Here is an 18,190-nt window from a genome sequence, read left to right on the forward strand (position 1 = left end):
TTTCTCTTATGTCACCTCTCTAGCTAATTTTTAATGTACTTAACAATGCAACGGTGTGTTGCATTTCTCATTGTGTGTAACAATACTGCAGCTACAATTTGTAGCCTACTGAAAACTGTTTGTGGTTATATTTCAGCATTAAAGTTCTTTGGATTGCAGAAGGGCTCTCAGCTGATGTCAAGGCTCATGCTCAGAATTTTATCTTTACTTTCCAAATGAGTAGATAACAGAACCTGCAGCACGTTAGACTGAGTCAGTCATGTCACTCTAAAGCTTTAAATAGCATCATCAGAGCCTGTTAGGGGGAGCAGGACACAGTTTCTGTAGGACATGACAGCCAAGGACAAGCATTCTGTGTAACTCCCTGTTTTAAAATACAGAGTAGAAAGATGGACAGCTGCTTATTGTCAGAGATGTCTTGTATGTCAGAGAAATCAACTCATTTTTTCTGGGTCCGGCTCGTCTGGAACACAGCAGGAGCCAGGAAAATCAGGACCTTTGTAACCCCCTGGCTTGGGGTTAATTTAAAACTCTTCTTTGTCACTACAGAGCTATATGTTTCTAAACATTGTAAGTCATTTCTAGGCTGAAAGTCCTTTTTGTAAGCAGGTGTTCTTCCTGTATTCACTACTACAAGAAGCAGTTTCTTGTTGTAAGTAAAGTTTGTGCACAGACTTGTGGCTGTGAATTATTTATGCTAAAATCCACATGCATCTAATGCATTTATGGACTAAGCAACATAGTTTGTTACTGCTGGAAAAATATTTAATTAAATTAAATCATCATGTGAGCAAAACAAAAGAATTTGCTAGTTATCCTTTGGATGTGAGGTACAGAGAGTTCCCACTGACAGACATGGAGATAACATTTTCCCACAAGAAAAGTCTCACCTGTAATCAAGCTTTTATTTTGGTTCTGCCAAAACATTGCAGCATTAATAGTGTGGTTTGTACCGGTGGGTTACGGACAGGTTCTAGCTCTCAGCACCTCTTTAATTTAAAATTTATCCCTCTGGAACAAAATTCTGAGGGTTAGTTTTCCTGTAGTCAGTCTGTATTGATTTCCTCATGACCAGTTTGCTTCCTTCTCAAAGCCAATGTAAAGCATCAAAGAGATGGCTTTTAGGGCTACAAAATGGTCAGGTATTTGTGCGTTAAACGAGTGGACAGTGAGGTGGACTGAGAACTAGTTGAAAGGCAGAGCTCAGAGGGTCGTCATCAGTGGCGTGGAGTCCAGTTGGAGGCCTGTGGCTAGTGGCGTCCCCCAGGGTTCAGTACTGGGTCCCATCCTGTTCAACTTCTTCATCAGTGACCTGGCTGGGGGGACAGAGTGCCTCCTCAGCAAGTTTGCTGATGCTACTAAGCTGGGAGGAGTGGCTGAGACACCTGAAGGCTGTGCTGCCATTCAGAGAAAGCTGGACAGGCTGGAGAGCTGGGCAGAGAGGAACCTCCTGAGGTTCAACAAGGGCAAGTGAAGGTCCTGCACCTAGGGAGAAATAACCCTAGGCATCAGGACAAGCTGTGTGCTGACCTTCTGGAGACCAGCTCTGCCAAGAAAGACCTGGGAGTGCTGGTAGATGACAAGTTGACCATGGGCCAGCAATGTGCCTTTGTGGCCAAGAAAGCCAATGGTCTCCTGAGGTGCATTAGGAAGAGTGTTGCCAGCAGGTGGAGGGAAGTGATCCTGCCTCTCTACTCAGCCCTGCTGAGGCCTCATCTCGAGTAGTGTTTCCAGTTCTGGGCTCCCCAGTACGAGAGAGGCATGGAGCTACTGGGAGAGATTCCAGCATAGGGCTGCAAAGATGCTCAGAGGGCTGGAGCACCCGCTGTATGAGGAACAGCTGCGAGAGCTGGACCTCTTCAGCCTGGGGAAGAGAAGACTGAGGGGGGATCTTATCAATGTGTATAAGTACCTGAAGGGAGGGTGTCAAGGGGACGGGGACAAATTCTTTTCAGTTGTCCCATGTGACAGGGCAACAGGCAATGGGCAGAAATTGAAGCACAGGAAGTTCTGCCTGACCGTGAGGGGGAATTTCTTCCCTGTGAGAGTGACGGAGCACTGGACCAGGTTGCCCAGAGAGGCTGTGGAGTCTCCTCCTCTGGAGATATTCAAGGCCTGCCTGGATGCAGCCCTGTCTACCATGCTCTAGGTGACTCTGCTGAGCAGGGAGGTTGGACTGGATGATTTCCAGAGGTCCCTTCCAACCTCACTGATTCTGTGATTCTATGATTCTATATCATTTCCTTCCAGAATATCACCAGTGCTTCAAGTTTCATCTTTTCACATATCAGGGTATCTCCCATATAATTTTTCGCTTGACCTTTCTTCTGGGATGAAGGTGTTGTTCCCAAGATTTATAGTCTCTTATAAATGACTATACTAATTTATAAAATGGCTCTATTCAGGCTGAGAAGTTGTAAAATGGTATATTTACAGTGGCCATTCATCAGTTTCTGATGCCAGCAATTTGTATCTTCCAGAGGCATTGCCTAAGCTCTGTTGGGCAAGAGCTCTGTCAGAGGGCATTTTATTACCCTTCACCTCTTCAGAATTGAACTTTGTATGGCACAGATACGTATGTGAACCAGTCAGCCCAGTATGTGGTAACCTCGTATAAGACTTTGGGCTTTTAGGCAAGGCTCAGCCAAGGCAAATTCCAGATTCAACAAGCCTGGAGGAGGTGTCTCACACCTCTCCAGCTGGAAACGTAAACAGGAGTTACAATAGGAAGCAGTAGTTGGCTGCAGTATGTAGGACTGGAAGGCCTTAGAAGAGATGAGAAAGACTGTGAAGCTCTGGAGGCTAAAGCCAAGCCTGGAGGGGTAGTTACATTGCTTGGATTCCTTTGTCTTTGTCCTTGCTTCCAAGCACATAGTAATAAACATTTAACTAAAGTTTGAGGGATAGTTTTTCTGGGCATAGTTTTGCCACTGTTGCATTGTTGAATGCTTGCGCTTAGTTAATCCATTTGTTTTATAACACTGTACAGAGCCCTCCTGTTTAGCTCCTACTAGTTGGTCTGTGGATAGAAGAACACGATAAAACAGTGAATACAGTTTTGTATTTGTACTATTCATCTTATTTCTCCCCATAAACTCATAAAAGCTGGAAGTACCATTAGATCACCTTATTTTACTTGTTAGATGTCTCAGCTGTTACCTGTCATGCAGTTACTTAAATGTTAATCCTGATCACCTGTGGCTGATCAAAGTCTGTCTTGAAGAAAAGTGACTTCTTTCAAAGATATCAAGAATGGTAAAGTCATCATGTTTCATGGAAATAACTTCTAATGGATACTCTTCTTCCAGTAAAAACTGCATACCTTGTTCCCCATTGCATTTAGTTTGTTTTGGGTGTTCAGACATTAATTACTGTTATATCTCTTTCTAGTAGCTTAAAAGCACTTTTTTTCCCTTATGATAGATTTTATAAAATATGACAAAGTTATGTCAGTCTTTTTTGACAAACCAGTAGATTCAGCTCTTCAAGTTCTCACTATAAAATTTTTCTTTAATTGCTCGATCCAAATGTAGCTCTGTTCCTACATTCCCTCCAACTCTTAGTTGTCCCTCTATCAGATGCAGATTCCAATATCCTTCTCACTAATTCTGTATTTATAATGAGGTGAAAAATGCTTTGTTATTCTTTTATTTTTCTATATAAATGACTTCCCTGTTCATATATATAGGAATCTAGATGCCTTCATTTGCCATTGAAGACTTCTACAGAGTTGTTCGCCTGGTATAAGCCGGTGAGTTTTCCACGTTACAGTCCTCCCTTTCATAAGGGAGTAAATTGTAACATACCTTTGTCATTCCTTTAAACATGACTTCACACTTCAGTGCATTAAAATTAACTGTGGTTAATCAGGTCTAGTTTATCAAGCAGGTCAGACCATTCTGTATGATTGTTCTGTCCTTAGTATTGCTCAACACTCTCAGTCGTCTTCTATTACAAATTTTAACTGTCATTATGTCACACTTATTTCCAAATCATTCATGAAAATAGGGAATAGAATAGTAAATGCTTAGAACTTTCTCATAAAAAGCATTTTTCAGTGATATTTCTCACTGAGGACTAATTTGAAATCAGGTATATACTTTTTTTGAATCTTGGATAGAATGTCAATGCCTAACAAAAATTTACTGTCTTTGTGCAGTAGCCTAAGGAACAAAATCTTACAATTGGAAGGTATAATCATAGAATTGGTAAGGTTGGAAGGGACCTCTGGAGATCATCTAGTCCAAACCCCCTGCCCAGCAGGGTCACTTAGAGCATGGTAGACAGGGATGCATCCAGGCAGGCCTTGAAGATCTCCAGAGAAGGAGAATGAAATCAGGTTTTCATGATAAAAACCTGATCCATTTTTATTTTCCATAAAACTATATTGACTGGCTTACAGATCTTCCAGGAGGTAGCTCAGGGATCACCAAAACTGCTCATCATCTTACAGGGAACCTTTGGCTAATGCTAATTATTGAAAGTTTTCTCTTTCATGCAGTTGCCTTGCATCACTAGCTTACTAGCCCATGCATCTTTCTTAGAGAGCACTCTGATTTTTTAGAGATCCTTTACAGCTTTATTGTACTCCAGTCACTCAAAGAGAGATCTATACCTGGGTCTACAACATCAATGCATCCATGGAACTTTGTAGCCTATTGACATCACCTGTAGTACATACATAAGGTAAGGAAATTAACGAAAAATTTATGTGCCTAACCCAAATATAAGTAAGACTTTCACAAAGCTTCATAGGTTCCTTTAAAGAAATAAAAATAAATGTGCAATTGTGTCTACTTTTACTAGGATCAACTCTCAACTATTTATCTGTCCATGTGTATCCTAGCTATGAAGTTATTAAGCTGCTTACCCAACTGTATGGCTAAGAATTCAGCTCTTTGCAATCTATAACCCTTATTTTTGCCTTCATGGAAAGGAGGATGATATTTGGAGAGATATCATTTTTACTCCAAATCTCCCCTGGTGTTTATATATATATGGAATTTGGCCGGGTGGAGCCTTCTCCTGTCCAAATAGTAAATAGAAGCAGTTAATGACTGTTCTAAGGCTAACTAATTATAAATCACAATCTTTTTTTTGGGAAAAACACTCCCTTATGGGGCGGAGTGCAGTTTTCAGTGTATAATTGCTTTATCTGCTGAAACTTGTATTTCATATAAGCATGCATACCTCAACATATTTTATACATAACATATGAAACTTAAATGAGAAGAATGCATGCGATTTGAAACTAACTCTTGACTCAAAATAGGCATGGCTATTAATTATTTTAGGGATGATGATGCATTTGTTGTGTATGACTACCAAACCAAATTTTGAAGAACAGCAAGAGAACCAACAGTGATAGTATTCTGATAGTCTATTTTCAGTTGATCAGATAGTATACTCACTATTCCATTGGCATCACAGAAACCAATCTACTATCACCCTGCCCTACCCCTCTTGCTATTTTCAAAAATTAGTGCAACATTCACTTTCTTCAACTCTTCTGTAGCTCTGCAGTAAGATGTTAAAAAAAAAAAAAAAAAAAAAAAAAAAAAAAAAAAAAAAACAGGCAGTCAGGATTCTGCCTAGACTGAACTTTGGGACTATTTGGTAAGAATGGTTTCTATATAGTCTTAATACATATTGTTTAGTAGCTATGTGTAACAAAACAATTAATCATATTTGCTGATGAAACATGTATGTATCTTCTTTCCAAACACATAACTAATGCTTTACTACCATGTATTTATATATATATATATATATATATATATATATATATATATATGTTTCCTATTATCACCCTGGAAAATCACGATTTTCAAAACTCTAAGTTATGATTTATTTTGAAGGTTTTGTTTTTCCCATTTTCCTATGTTCTGTACATTGCTTTTCTCACGTCAGCTGCTGCTTTCTTACCATCCCTGAAAGAGGTTGGCCTTTCAGCCAAATTATGAAACTAGGATTGCTCTTATCTCACTGCTGATATTTCCCCAACCTCAAGGGGAGCGAACAGTTAAGCTGCTGGAGACAGCTAATTCTCTTAGCTCATCCTGACCTTCCACCTAACGCTGATTCGTAGCATGCAGCTAGAATGTTGAGCCTGTAAAGCAGTATGGATTCCTCTTTGTCAGTCATTAAGGTTGTTTTCTCAACAGCTATTCTGACTCGATCATCAACCTGTACTTGCAGATATAGTGGAAGCAATTTGTTTTCCTTTCACTTTGTATCTGTGCAACATGATCTGAGGAGTGGGTTTCAGTCATTATATCACATAGGGTCAAAATACTGAAACCATGTGACAGTTATATGTAATAGCTGTTAAGACAGGCTTTCATATCCTTTAGTAACATATGGCTCCCCTGTATTTATTATAATGGAGATTCAGCAATGCTTGCCACTACAAATTTGTCTTTCCTTGGTTTGTGTTTTCTTGACCTGACCTAAAGTCATGCCTGCCTTTGAAGTCTGTAGGTTTTAGCAGAGTGTCATGTTGCAATGGTGATTTAATTTAGCATGTAATAGGATGTACTTACATGGTTGCCTATCTTGATCTTAAGAATGTTTCTTTCCTTATGCATTTCTGAAACACTTCCTTAAGAGGTTTTGCAATTGTTTCTTTAAAGTCTTTCCATATGGAGTTGTTAACATAGTTTAATCTTTGTGATCAGCCCTTTTGTGAGTAAGTAGCTGTGCTAGATTCCTTAGCAGGTTTGTATATTTTTCAGCGGGAGCATCTGGAACAATAGCTACATTCCTTTGCCTCCCTACCCCTAATGCTCCCACACGCAGCCTCCTAACAAACTGGGAAGCCTTTAGGAGCTCCCTGAGAAGGTGCTTTGCTTTGGTAGTGTCTGAACGGACTTGCACATGTGGTCTCACGGAGAGCACATCCCATGGGCAGCTGGGGCAAGGCATGAACGATAGCTCGATCTGTGACAGAGCAACAATGCAGGTGAGTAGGGTGTCCCTGTGATTCCTGCCTGAGCTTAGGCTTATTAAATTCTGCTCACAGGAGCTAGCAGGTGCCCTGGAAAGGCTGGCATTCCTTGCTACCAGTGACAACACCCTGTATATAGGGCAAGACACACGATTGCTGCCATGCATACCTCCTCAGATTGCACAACGGGTCGCAAGACTTGAAGACGATGCGGCAATGGGATGTGGCACGGCTTTCGCACATGTGGAGAGATACTGTTTGCAAGAGCTTCTGAGATAGCAGGGCCTTTATCACACAAGGAAGAGGCACCAGGAACCAGAGGCACCATGAGATTAACTAGAGTGAATGCATTACCTAACCCCAGGCTTCCTCTTCCTTCTCCATCGGGAGGTAGGGCAGGAAATGCTCACAGTGCATTTCCTGCACCTCTTCCCTGCCTGGCTGTTACACCCCTCAGAATCTCCTTTACCTCTAGCTTGTGTTTTCTACCCGGGGCTTTCATAATGGAGGCAGCAACCTACCTCGGGCTGCATCACTCCAAGGGGTCAGCAGCAAGAGAAGGGAGCAGGGTCTTTTAGGGCAGAATCTCTCAGCTCTTTCTGTCCCAGTTGCTCAGTTAAGCAGGAGTGTCTTCAGTCTCTTGCAGCCCTTCGTCAGATGTGGGCTCTGATTTAGCAAGGCACTGACCTGTCCTGCGAGGGAACATATAAAATGTCAGAAAAGTTAGGAATTTCATTATAGCAAAACTTGAGTCCTTGCCATATTGAGAACAGTCTCCTGGTGTCTGCTGAAATACTTGGCTGAGTCCTTGGCTGACACCACTATACACTCAGGAAGATGCAATGCTGGCCTTTACACAGAAGAAGTAAAAAAGATCCTGGCCGACATGGTGAAAAGCTTTGAGGAACTGTCAGAGTCAGGGGCAAATGTGTCATCTGCGCTGGGGTCCCCTGAACTAGCCTGGTATTCTCAAATAACTATGCTGATGGGAAATGCCAGTTGTCTCTCTATAGTCAGCAAATGCACACTCTCTCATCCAACACTTATGCATGGACTGGATTACTGTAATACACTTTTTCTCCTGAAGCTACCTGCAATGATCACTGGAAATTTAAAGCTGACAATAACATATGATGGCCCATGTATTAGAAAGGATCAGGAGACTCAAAGGCAAATCACTTGGTGATTTAAATTAGATCCTTACTTACTAGTGAGTGATTATGAAGATACCAACATACCATTAGCTGAAAAAGTTCAGAAACTTGTTGTTTCAGGATATGCTACTTTAGCAGTTCCAACTCATTTTACTATTTGATGAGAGAATACGGATACAGATTTAATGGTAAGAACAAGGATCCCATTTGGGGTATGTCTTGCAGAGAGAAAAATCAATTTAAGAACTGTATATATGAACTTGTGAATAACAAATATTGCACTTAATACTGCACTGGTCTCCTACTAATCAAATATACCAAAAGAGCGATTGCTTTAGCCATCAGAACAACCAGACTTTCCAGACTGCAGGAATTTGCAGATCTGATTTACTGTTGGTATTTGTCCAGATATCCCTTGGATTGTTTATGGAATATTTATGAGTTAGGGTTTTCTCTAGGACTGAGGAAAGTCTGTATCCATTTGACAAGAAATATTTATTCCCTGCAATCATAATGGGGAAGAGCATATAGAGTGCTCTTAAATGCTAGATAATACTCCTGGTGGCCAGAATCTCCTTCCTTCTGCAGATCTAACTTTATTGTCCAAATTTTCACAAGTTATTCAGATTTTTCTGTCCTAATTTACTCATGTTTGAATGTATTTTTCTCATAAGGACCAAACTTAAAATAAAGGTGTATGAGTTAGCGGCAGCAAGAATAAACTTCAGTTGTATGATGTGAATCAGGCAAAGTTGCACGGCAGCTGTTCTATTAGGGCATGATCCTTGTGAATGATATTTGGTATTGCTTTCATAGAGGCTGCTATGATCTCTGGATTTCCGACATGAACTTGAACATTTCTGCTTTTACTCAGACAGGCCACCATGTATTATTACTTTTAATATGAGTGAAGCATCATACTGCTAAGAATCAAGAGAACTGCATTTTCTTGCACACTTGGGGAGCAGAAGATGGCTGTTCCTCATAAAAATAATCATCAGCTATCAGGAATTAAGCAGTGAAGATTTTAGGAAAGCTGGACCCTCCCTCTATGGCTAGAAATATTGTCTGGGAAATCTGAAGGGAAGATGCGCTGAAGCAGGAAGAACTTGTGGCACTAGGGCATTATACGAGGTGGCACGTGGGGTAAGATGTAAAGGAGAGTACATAGGCTGCAGAGGAGTTGGAAAGGGCACAGAAAGAGACTGATTTGATTGTTTATTTACTCTTGGCTGTCACTGCGATAAATCTGTGTAATTATCTCCAATCCTGTCCATGTATTAAAGTAATAATATTAAAATTAGCCTAGCTCAGTCACCGATTGTAGTCTCAGATCTTTTTGATTGTAATCTTAGACACCATCACACTAGACAGGAAAAAAAGAAAGTCATTTATGAAATGATAGTCAGCTCATGACAGAGCAACTTTGGCTGTTCGGCATTTTCACCTTTCTAGTAGCTGACCAATTGACTGACAGACCCCAAAATTGCCATGAGTGTGGATATCTAAGGGTGACATGGCACAATTTTTGTCCTCCTTGAGTTGCACTAAATGTATCATCTGACTCCCAAGGCCCTGACCCACAGGTAGGGAGTGAGTTACCTTTGGATAGTTGAAGCACATCTCTCCTCTCTGTCCTTCTCTTAGACATGCCCCATTTGCCCCAGGCATGTCTCAGATGCTCAAGAAGCAGCTGCATGCAGCCGGGGGTACCATGGAAAGCTGAACTTGATGTTCCTGCCCAATATATCCAGCCATGAACTGTTCCTACTCAGCCTGTTTTTTATTAGCAGCAGAAGTATTCCTGAAATGAAAGGCAGGGAGGGCTTCTGGGAGCCACAGCAGTCCTGAGGTAAGCTGTCCTTTTCATGATCACAGGAGCCTTAGGCTATCCAAAATTGAAATATGGAAGTTTGTACTCAAAAAGCTTTCCAGTACTTTTACAGCATTGCATTTTGCATTCTCTGTTAACCTGGATATCAAAAAAAAATCTTTTCTTTGCTATTTGAGGTTTTTTCATTTGTATGCTAATAGAGTTTTGCCCCAGGGTGTTTTGCAGCTTCACATTGCAACACTCTGAATCACCTGTTAACAACATAACCAAGTTCCTCAATGTCAGATTCCCTCAGCATCAGTAACTTTGGAAGCAAGTGATTAAAGAGGATATACTGATTACTCAGGGTGGGATCCATCTCACCTACCTTTAGCTATTCAAAAGTTTTGTTTCAAGTAGGAGCTGGACATCTAAGCTTCTTCTACAGTCAGATAGAAGAGTGAGAAGAATTTAATATAGATAGGTATCGTCACTATCTGTCATTACTATGTCTCCTTTTTCTTCCGTCCAATACAGAGGAAACACAGATAATGAGCTTAGACTAAGGCTAACTTTCCGATGACTAAATTTAGACAACATCAAGCTTATCATCAGTGCATGTCATGTGAAAAGACCACGTTTGCCTCAGAAGGAATGATCCTTCAGAGTGAAAATAAATTTGAACTATCTTCACAGTGAAAATGAGTTTGAACTTTGAACTAATTGAGGAAATTCAGCACCAGTGCCAGCTTGGAGTCAAAGGTGCACCTGGCTGCATCTGACTTGAGCTTAAAGAACAGGTATTTCATATGGTGAAGGTCTGAGTCAGAAAAGAAGAGTTAGTCGTTAGGCAGCAAGCAGCTCTTAGTCACGTTCCTGAGGGATGCTGGAGTTTTTCTCCCCCCTCATTTCCTTTTGTCTTAAAACCAAATGTGCACTGTGACACACGTAAAGGAAAACTGGCTCTCATGCAAAATCCTCACACCCATTAACTTCCCATATTTTGTAGAAACAAGACCTGGAGCTAAAAATCTTTGTGGGGTACAATTATAATGAAATTGTAGCTAATGTTCTATTTCCTGCATTGAGATACTGTACTTCTATACACTTTAATCAAGAATACAGATAAGCTATAGCAGAGTAAACAGAAAATGTGGATGCTTCTGTATGTACATACACTGTTCTCTAAACTGTCTCTGGTCATTTTTTACAGAAAAAAAGAAAATATTTTTTAGAAACACATAAGTGTTTGTGCTAAGCAAAGCATGTCAAGAGTCTGGGAGAAGCTAGTGACCTCTGCTCTGGAAGGCTTCCATGTAGGAGATAGTGACTGTCTTTTGCCTAGTACAGTAATTTGTCTAATTCTGCTTTCAGTTAGGCGTTTTCTATTCCATCAATAAGTCTTGATATGTTGAAGATGAGAATGGGAGTTCCTAGCAAACCTTTACCTTGCACAATGGGAGAAAGAAATGTGGTTTTTTATTAAAAACCTATATAGAAAATGTAGATATAAGATTAAACATAAGAAATTAAACTTTGCCATTATGGGATATTGCAGGCATGATGATCAAACTGTCTTAACTTGTTATCCTTGTACCCCACCTTTTCATCTTAATTCCTTTGTGCATAAAAGAAACGTACGTAATGAGCTGGAATGCTGGAAGCGACTGGGTTTCTGTCTAGTTTCTGTCAGTCAGGGTTCTTGTACAACACTTACCACCACACTCAGAGTAGCTGTGATTTCATACTTACGCAGATTTCCAATAGGAAGCATCATGCTTTGTCATCCTGTTAATCTCAAGTCCTTTCATAAGCACTGCTTCTAATCATTTGGGAGGATTTTCAATATAGATGTATGCCTGTCTAATGAGGTTTGCATAATGGATTAGAAAATTTAATCATTGAGTCTCCTAGAAGTCTGCTGAACACATGCAGATCTTTGCTGCACAGAAGGTTTGTAAAATGAGCAGATTTAGCCCATTAAATTCTGATAATTTGCTAGAAATGACGTGCCAGCTGCTGATTTAAATAAAGTTGCTCGGGTACCTGGAAGATTTTTGCATAACAAAATGACAGTTATGAACTGGTGCAAAACAAAAATGAAAAATCTGGATTTCCTAAAAGATGCAATTGTTTTACTTTGTTGAAATGTTGCATGATTTTTTAAGGTGAAACATTTGAATCTGATTTAAGTATGTTAAATGTGTATTCTATTAAACTTAAAAAAGGAAATAAACAAGAGATTTCAAATGGAAAGGGGATACATTACATTTCAGGGAAAAAAATGTTACTTACTGAATTTCTTCTTTCATTTATTTTGAAGCAGATTATTATAAAAACAGCACATGTACACAAATCATGATGAAACAGCGTTTTTCAATAGAAACATATTTTTTCAGGAAAATTCCTCCTCTTCTTTTCTTCTCTTTCGTTAAACCTGCGTAGCATTCCTGTCCTCAGGATGGGTAGTGTTTTCTCACATTTTCCCTAAGCATATGTCTCCTCTTAGAATACTATTTAGATCTTCTGTAGTTGTACAGCTCTCCACGGCTGCACCTCAGGACCAAACATAAGATCACAGACAAAATCTCTTCCTGGCTCTCCCCCCCCCCCCCAGGTCTAGCAAGCTTGGATCCCATCTAGCTCCTCTCTTCCACACCAGAGGGAATGAGAAACCTCTACTGCGTACAAGAGAGGTAGAAGAGACTGGATATGTGGAAGGAGTATGAGATGTGAGGAACAAGTACTCTAGTTCCTTTTGTTGATGGGAACACAGGTGGGTCTAGAGGATAAGTCATTTTAGTATCAGCATTTTAGAATGGCTGAAGTTTGTAGGAACCTCCCAAGATCATCTAGTCCAACCTCCCTGACCAAGCACAGTCACCTAAAGCGCTTTGCACAGGAACAGATCCAGGTGGGTTTTTAATATCTCCAGAGAAGGAGACTCCACAACCTCTCTGGGCAACCTGTTCCAGTGCTCTGTCACCCTCACAGTGAAGAAGTTTGTCCTTATACTCAGGTGGAACTTCCTGTAGTTCAGTTTATGCCCGTTGCCTCTTGTCCTGTCGCTGGGCACCACTGAAAAGAGTCCAGCCCCATCCTCTTGACACACTCCCATAAGATACTCATATACACTGATAAGATCCCCTCTCAGTCTTCTCCAGGCTAAACAGGCCCAGCTCTCGCAGCCTTTCCTCATAAGAGAGATGCTCCAGTCCCCTAATCATCTTTGTAGCCCTATGCTGGACTCTCTCTAGTGGTTCTGTGTCTCTCTTGTACTGGGGAGCCCAGAATTGTAGAAATGAAGAACTCTGTTCTTTGATAGTGGTAACTTGGTAATAATAATCTGGTTTGCTGCTTAATGGTCATTTGTGCAAGTCCTTAAAACATAAGGTACTATGTGAAACATATTGGCATTAAAAAAGTCCTCTGGTATTTTCTAAACCAAAGAGATGTGCCTTGCTGCCTTTGGGGGATGTCTCTCCACTACCTCCCTGTTGGAGGGAATAGTGCAAACCATTTCTCAGGGTCTTTGCACTGAAACACTTGGTAGATGGTTCTATTAAACTATTATCCTGTCTTTTAGATTATCACAGGAAGACTACCTACTGTAGATTATCTCTACCAGATCATCAACCAGGTAATCACCTTTTTTTACATTTCTTCAGTCCCCTAGCTGGAAAGGGTTTGGTGTCTCAGCACACTCTGTTCAGTCACAAGAGCTGCAAATGAATGTTCCCACTTTGCAACAGACTTGTTAGTGGGACAAGCAAAGTGGGTGGTAAATTTTCCTGTTTCAGAAATCCCAGAGGGGTGGAGCTCTGACTCAGTGTAATAAAACACCTGCTCAGCAGCTTCTGACACTCTGAGGTCTGTAAATATGTTTCAGGAGACACAGGGAACTGTGGAACCTCATATACAGGTGCCCTCTGCGGCACCTGCTTTTAGTGCAGCAGCGATCTCAATGGCATCAACAGCTGCCTTCCACAAGGTAAGTGGAAAATAGCACAAACCTGGCAGGATTCTCTGAGAATTTGATTCAGATTTGTCCCCAGAGTACAGATAGTACAAGTCCACTCTTATCTGTAGGATATAACTCTGTAAGCAAAAAAGATTGTCCTCCCTCGGCTATCTGCAGGCATAGGGACCTGGAGTCAGTATCTTTTTATATTGCATAGAAACAGCTGCCACTTTTTTGACACGTTCATTTTCTCTACCTGATAGAAGCAATGAGGGAGCACGAATTGTCCAGGTACTCGGCATACCCAAGGTATCGCAGTGGGAGTTCATGAGCAGCAACTCCACATTGAGAAGCTGAAATAACATGTTACAGTTAGGGACATAAAATACAACCGGAAAAAAAAATACCCTTCTTTTCAACCTGTGTTTTCCCAACCTCAACAGAATACAAGCAGCAAAACAAGCTCCTTGGGAAACGAGGAAAGAAAATGGATGATCCAGCGTGCAGCACAACACAGTGTTCATGCTAAGGTACCACATTCAGCAAACTAAAAATATGAGGGACTAAACCAAGAGTGACATGTTTTTCAGAAGGGCAGAACCTTCTCCCAAATTTAGTTATTATCAAAGATTCACGTGCATATTTAGAAATAAGAACAACATTTCATGGATGAAAATTCTCTTCAGGTGAAACATCTGCATTCCATTATTCTTTTATTCCATTCCTTGGTCTATTCACACAAAGTGTATTGTTTTCGTGTCCTTCTTTTAACACTGTCCACCTCTACTGACTTTAATGGAGTTTTGGTTCAGCATGATGAATGGAGAACGTTACCAGCATCTGCTGATCAGAGCAAGGCTGTGGGCAACCCCTTGGATTTTAGTCATGAATGCCAGTTTCCAGAATAAATGCTTGCTTTGCTCACTGTGCAAGTCACTGCAAGGACAAAAGGAGAACAGCTCTAGCAGACTTTGCAGGGCCTGAGACAGAGCTGTGTTTGTGTCTAACCTGTACCGTTCGTATCAGTGATGATTTTTCTCTCCGTTCTTGGTTAGCTTGCAGCTGGCTGTACTTTCTGACAAGCTGCCTCAAAGTTAAATTGGATCATGCTAAGCAAAAAGCTAAGTTATGTTTAATGATATTTTAAGTGGGGTGTGATTCAGTGTCTCTAGCTGACAGGAAACCTCAATGTTTAATTTTGTGTTTGTAATAAGTGTTCAAAATCTATAGAAAATGACAAATATCACTTTGTTTCTTTATTTATATTACACACTTGTCAAAACAATTGAAAGCATTCTTGTTAATACTACCCTGACAGCTCCTACAGGTGGAAATTAGAGCAGAAAAAATGATGACAAATTATCAGTGAGGTGTGAAATTTGATGCATGACCGGTGCTGACATGGCATGTAGGTGTTCAAAATCCTACTGAATCTCTTCATTTACAAAATGTACGTTGTGTATCTCTTGTAATCATTTACAAAAATCCCTATTGAACTTCTTTCTTGCTTTAAAACATCTATGGCCAAAATCATCCGTTTTTTTTAACCACTAATACATCTATATGTATATAAAGATTGATAGAGTCTAGCATATGCTTTTGAATGCATGTAAAACGATATAAAAAATCAGGTGGTCGAAAGCACCTGAATATGGGCATATGGGACTCTTTCCATTGCTTTAATTTTTTCTTCTTGTACTAATTTTTTCCTTAGCAAATCAGCTTCCAGAAATTCTGCCTGGCTATCCTCAAGTGTTTAACAACCAAGATGTTCTCAGTCATTCTTTATTTGCCTCCTGCATTTTGAACATCTGCTTTCTCTCTTCTGTAATAAAGCCTGATAGAAAACTGGCATTAAAGGCACGGACTTGTGTGAGCTGGCCAATTTCTGGATGGCTTTGAACAATCCTTGATTTTTGCTTGCCACAGCTTGCCATCCACAGGAGGATAATCATGAGTAGAGAGGTTTTATAAAGGATAAGACACTTATAGCAGCTCTTGAGTCCAAGGCCCAGAATGAGTAAGGAGGTGCAGAGCTCTCCTTAATGCCAGTGCTTAAATATTTACCAGAATATTTGTTTCTGTTTGATTTCTAAGCAGACTTTGCATAATTGTGTGATAAACTAAATTGTTACTGGGTTGGTTTTAGAAAAACATGCCCAGAGGCTGCTGCATGGAATTTACTAAGACTCTAAAATAGTAATAGCTGTCTCATCTATCTACAGTGGAAAGCCAAATATCCCTCACTGCTTTATTTTCAGGTAATGCATAAATGTTATGAAACCTCCTTCAGATTTTAAAATGGATGAGAGTTTCCACTGAGCATCTCTCTGACTGAATCTGGAAGTCTTGAGTTGACAGTTTGCTTTTTAGCATATTAGACATGAATACAGGGAAGATGAAACATAATAAATGAATGTCATAAATGGTTGTGAATAAGCTCCCCATAATTACATTAAATCTAGTAAATTTATTACTGGAAATTATCTGTTGGTGCATTGCATTTCTCAGACACCAACAGTGTAATTTGTAATTTTCATATATGCAAAAAACTGTGGCATTTTTTCTTGATAAATTATCAGCTTAAAAACCTAGCCTTTGGCTCATCAGCTGTGGATGTATTGAACATTTGTGTGCAGTAATGTAAAGAGCAGGAAACAGGCAAACATAATCTCAAGTAGCGTGAGCAGAGGTTGGAGGGGCTCATCAAAGTATTCTGCTGGACAGGACATCAGAAACCAGAGGAGCACTAGCAGGAGCTCCATCAGCTTTGAACTTAAGTAAGCAATATCGAGCACATCTCATCTTTACTGGTTTCCTGAAAAACTAGAAAAGTTGTGGCACTAGGACCAAGCCACCTGTCACCCTTCCCCCTTAAAAAATACCTGGAACTGAACAGTGACATGCAGGCTTATATTTTGCAGGAGTAAAAATGAGCCTTTAAAGAGGGCTACTCAGTTTGCCAGTCGCCCTGCCATTGCAGGGATGAGTTCAGAGGCTCAGAGCATAGATTTATCTCGTTGCCAGAGAGGACTGCAAGTCTGCAGTGAGAACAAACCACACTCTTCAGGCTTTGCCCACCTGTGGAAAAAACATGATGTACTGTGGATCCTCATGTTTTGGTAACAATACTTGCAGGATGGTACCAGGAGTTTTTCCTGACTCAGTAACGAATGAAAATGTTCTGCTGAAAGAAACTATGATAATAATCTCTTGCAAGTAGTTAGTTACATTATTTAATCTCTGAATTAATGATTTTTTTGGGATGTAATACAGATCATCAGCAGCAGCAGCAACACATTGTTGCTTTTTAATTTGTTAGCTTTTAGCTTTGCTCAATATGTTACTGTAATGAAATAATGAGACTAGAGGAAAAGGAGGATTAATTAAGTTATTTCCATTGATAAAGCCAGGGACTTGACCTTCAGTTATAAGAAAATGTTATTTTGCTCATAGAATTTTCTGGAGTGGCTTTCGTGTCTGCCATTTGGCTAGCAGGAAAGTGCTATATGGAATACTTTTTCATTAACTGCCTTCTCTAAAGAGGTTAGGTCTCATTTTCATTTGTCTCCGAGATTCGCTTAATACAGAGCTGGCGAAGCCCTCCAAAGGCAATGCTGTCTCCAGTTACGATGAGGAGGAACTGTCACTGAGTGAAGGGGGGAACTCCCCCTTGACACCGTGAAGAGGGGACAAAGGTGTATTCCGGAACTGATTTGCTTTTATTTTTTTTTATTTTATTTCTTTTTTTTTCCACCGAAGAGCCTTGCTTTGGCCTTCTAAGTGTTGTACTGAGAGAACATAAAGGCAGATCAGGTTACAGACCGGTTCTGAGTGCTAGGAAAATGCTCTTTTAACTAGTAGAAATGCTGAGAACATAGAGATAAGACTAATAATATTATTCCTTTAAATTTAGAGTAATCATAATTTTGGTGAGCAGGCTAGCACTGGAAGGAATTTTGCTGAAAAGCCGTGCTCACTGAGTGAGCAGAGTCAGGCTGAGGGAAGCTGAGTCTCCCTTCTTCCTTCCCTTCGTTTGTTTGGCTGCTCGTCCAGCAAGAATGCGCCAGTCGCGCTTACTGAACGCACCTCCCAGGTGCACAGCAACGTCTTTCACCTTTCCTGTTAATTCCTTCAATATTCTCTCCCCCTCCAATCTTTTTCATGGTATTTGTTCCATAATTGTTTGCTGGGTAGCCTCTGGCTGACATATCTGATGCGCTGTCATCTTACAGCACTCAGATTTCTCAGCCAGCACTCTGAGATTTTCCCTGATGGAGGCCGCCCGCCTTGTGGCACGCCGTGTGTCCGTGCAG

At 40.5% G+C, this 18,190-nt stretch overlaps 1 pseudogene; it reads left to right on the top strand.

Annotated features, from left to right (window-relative positions):
• The first annotated feature begins 6,922 nt into the window (after positions 1-6,922).
• Positions 6,923-18,190, top strand: part of LOC134140712 (cytosolic phospholipase A2 epsilon-like) — a 47,395-nt pseudogene continuing 36,127 nt past the window's right edge.

Source organism: Rhea pennata, chromosome 5, assembly GCF_028389875.1.
Source record: "Rhea pennata isolate bPtePen1 chromosome 5, bPtePen1.pri, whole genome shotgun sequence".
Classification (NCBI taxonomy): domain Eukaryota; kingdom Metazoa; phylum Chordata; class Aves; order Rheiformes; family Rheidae; genus Rhea; species Rhea pennata.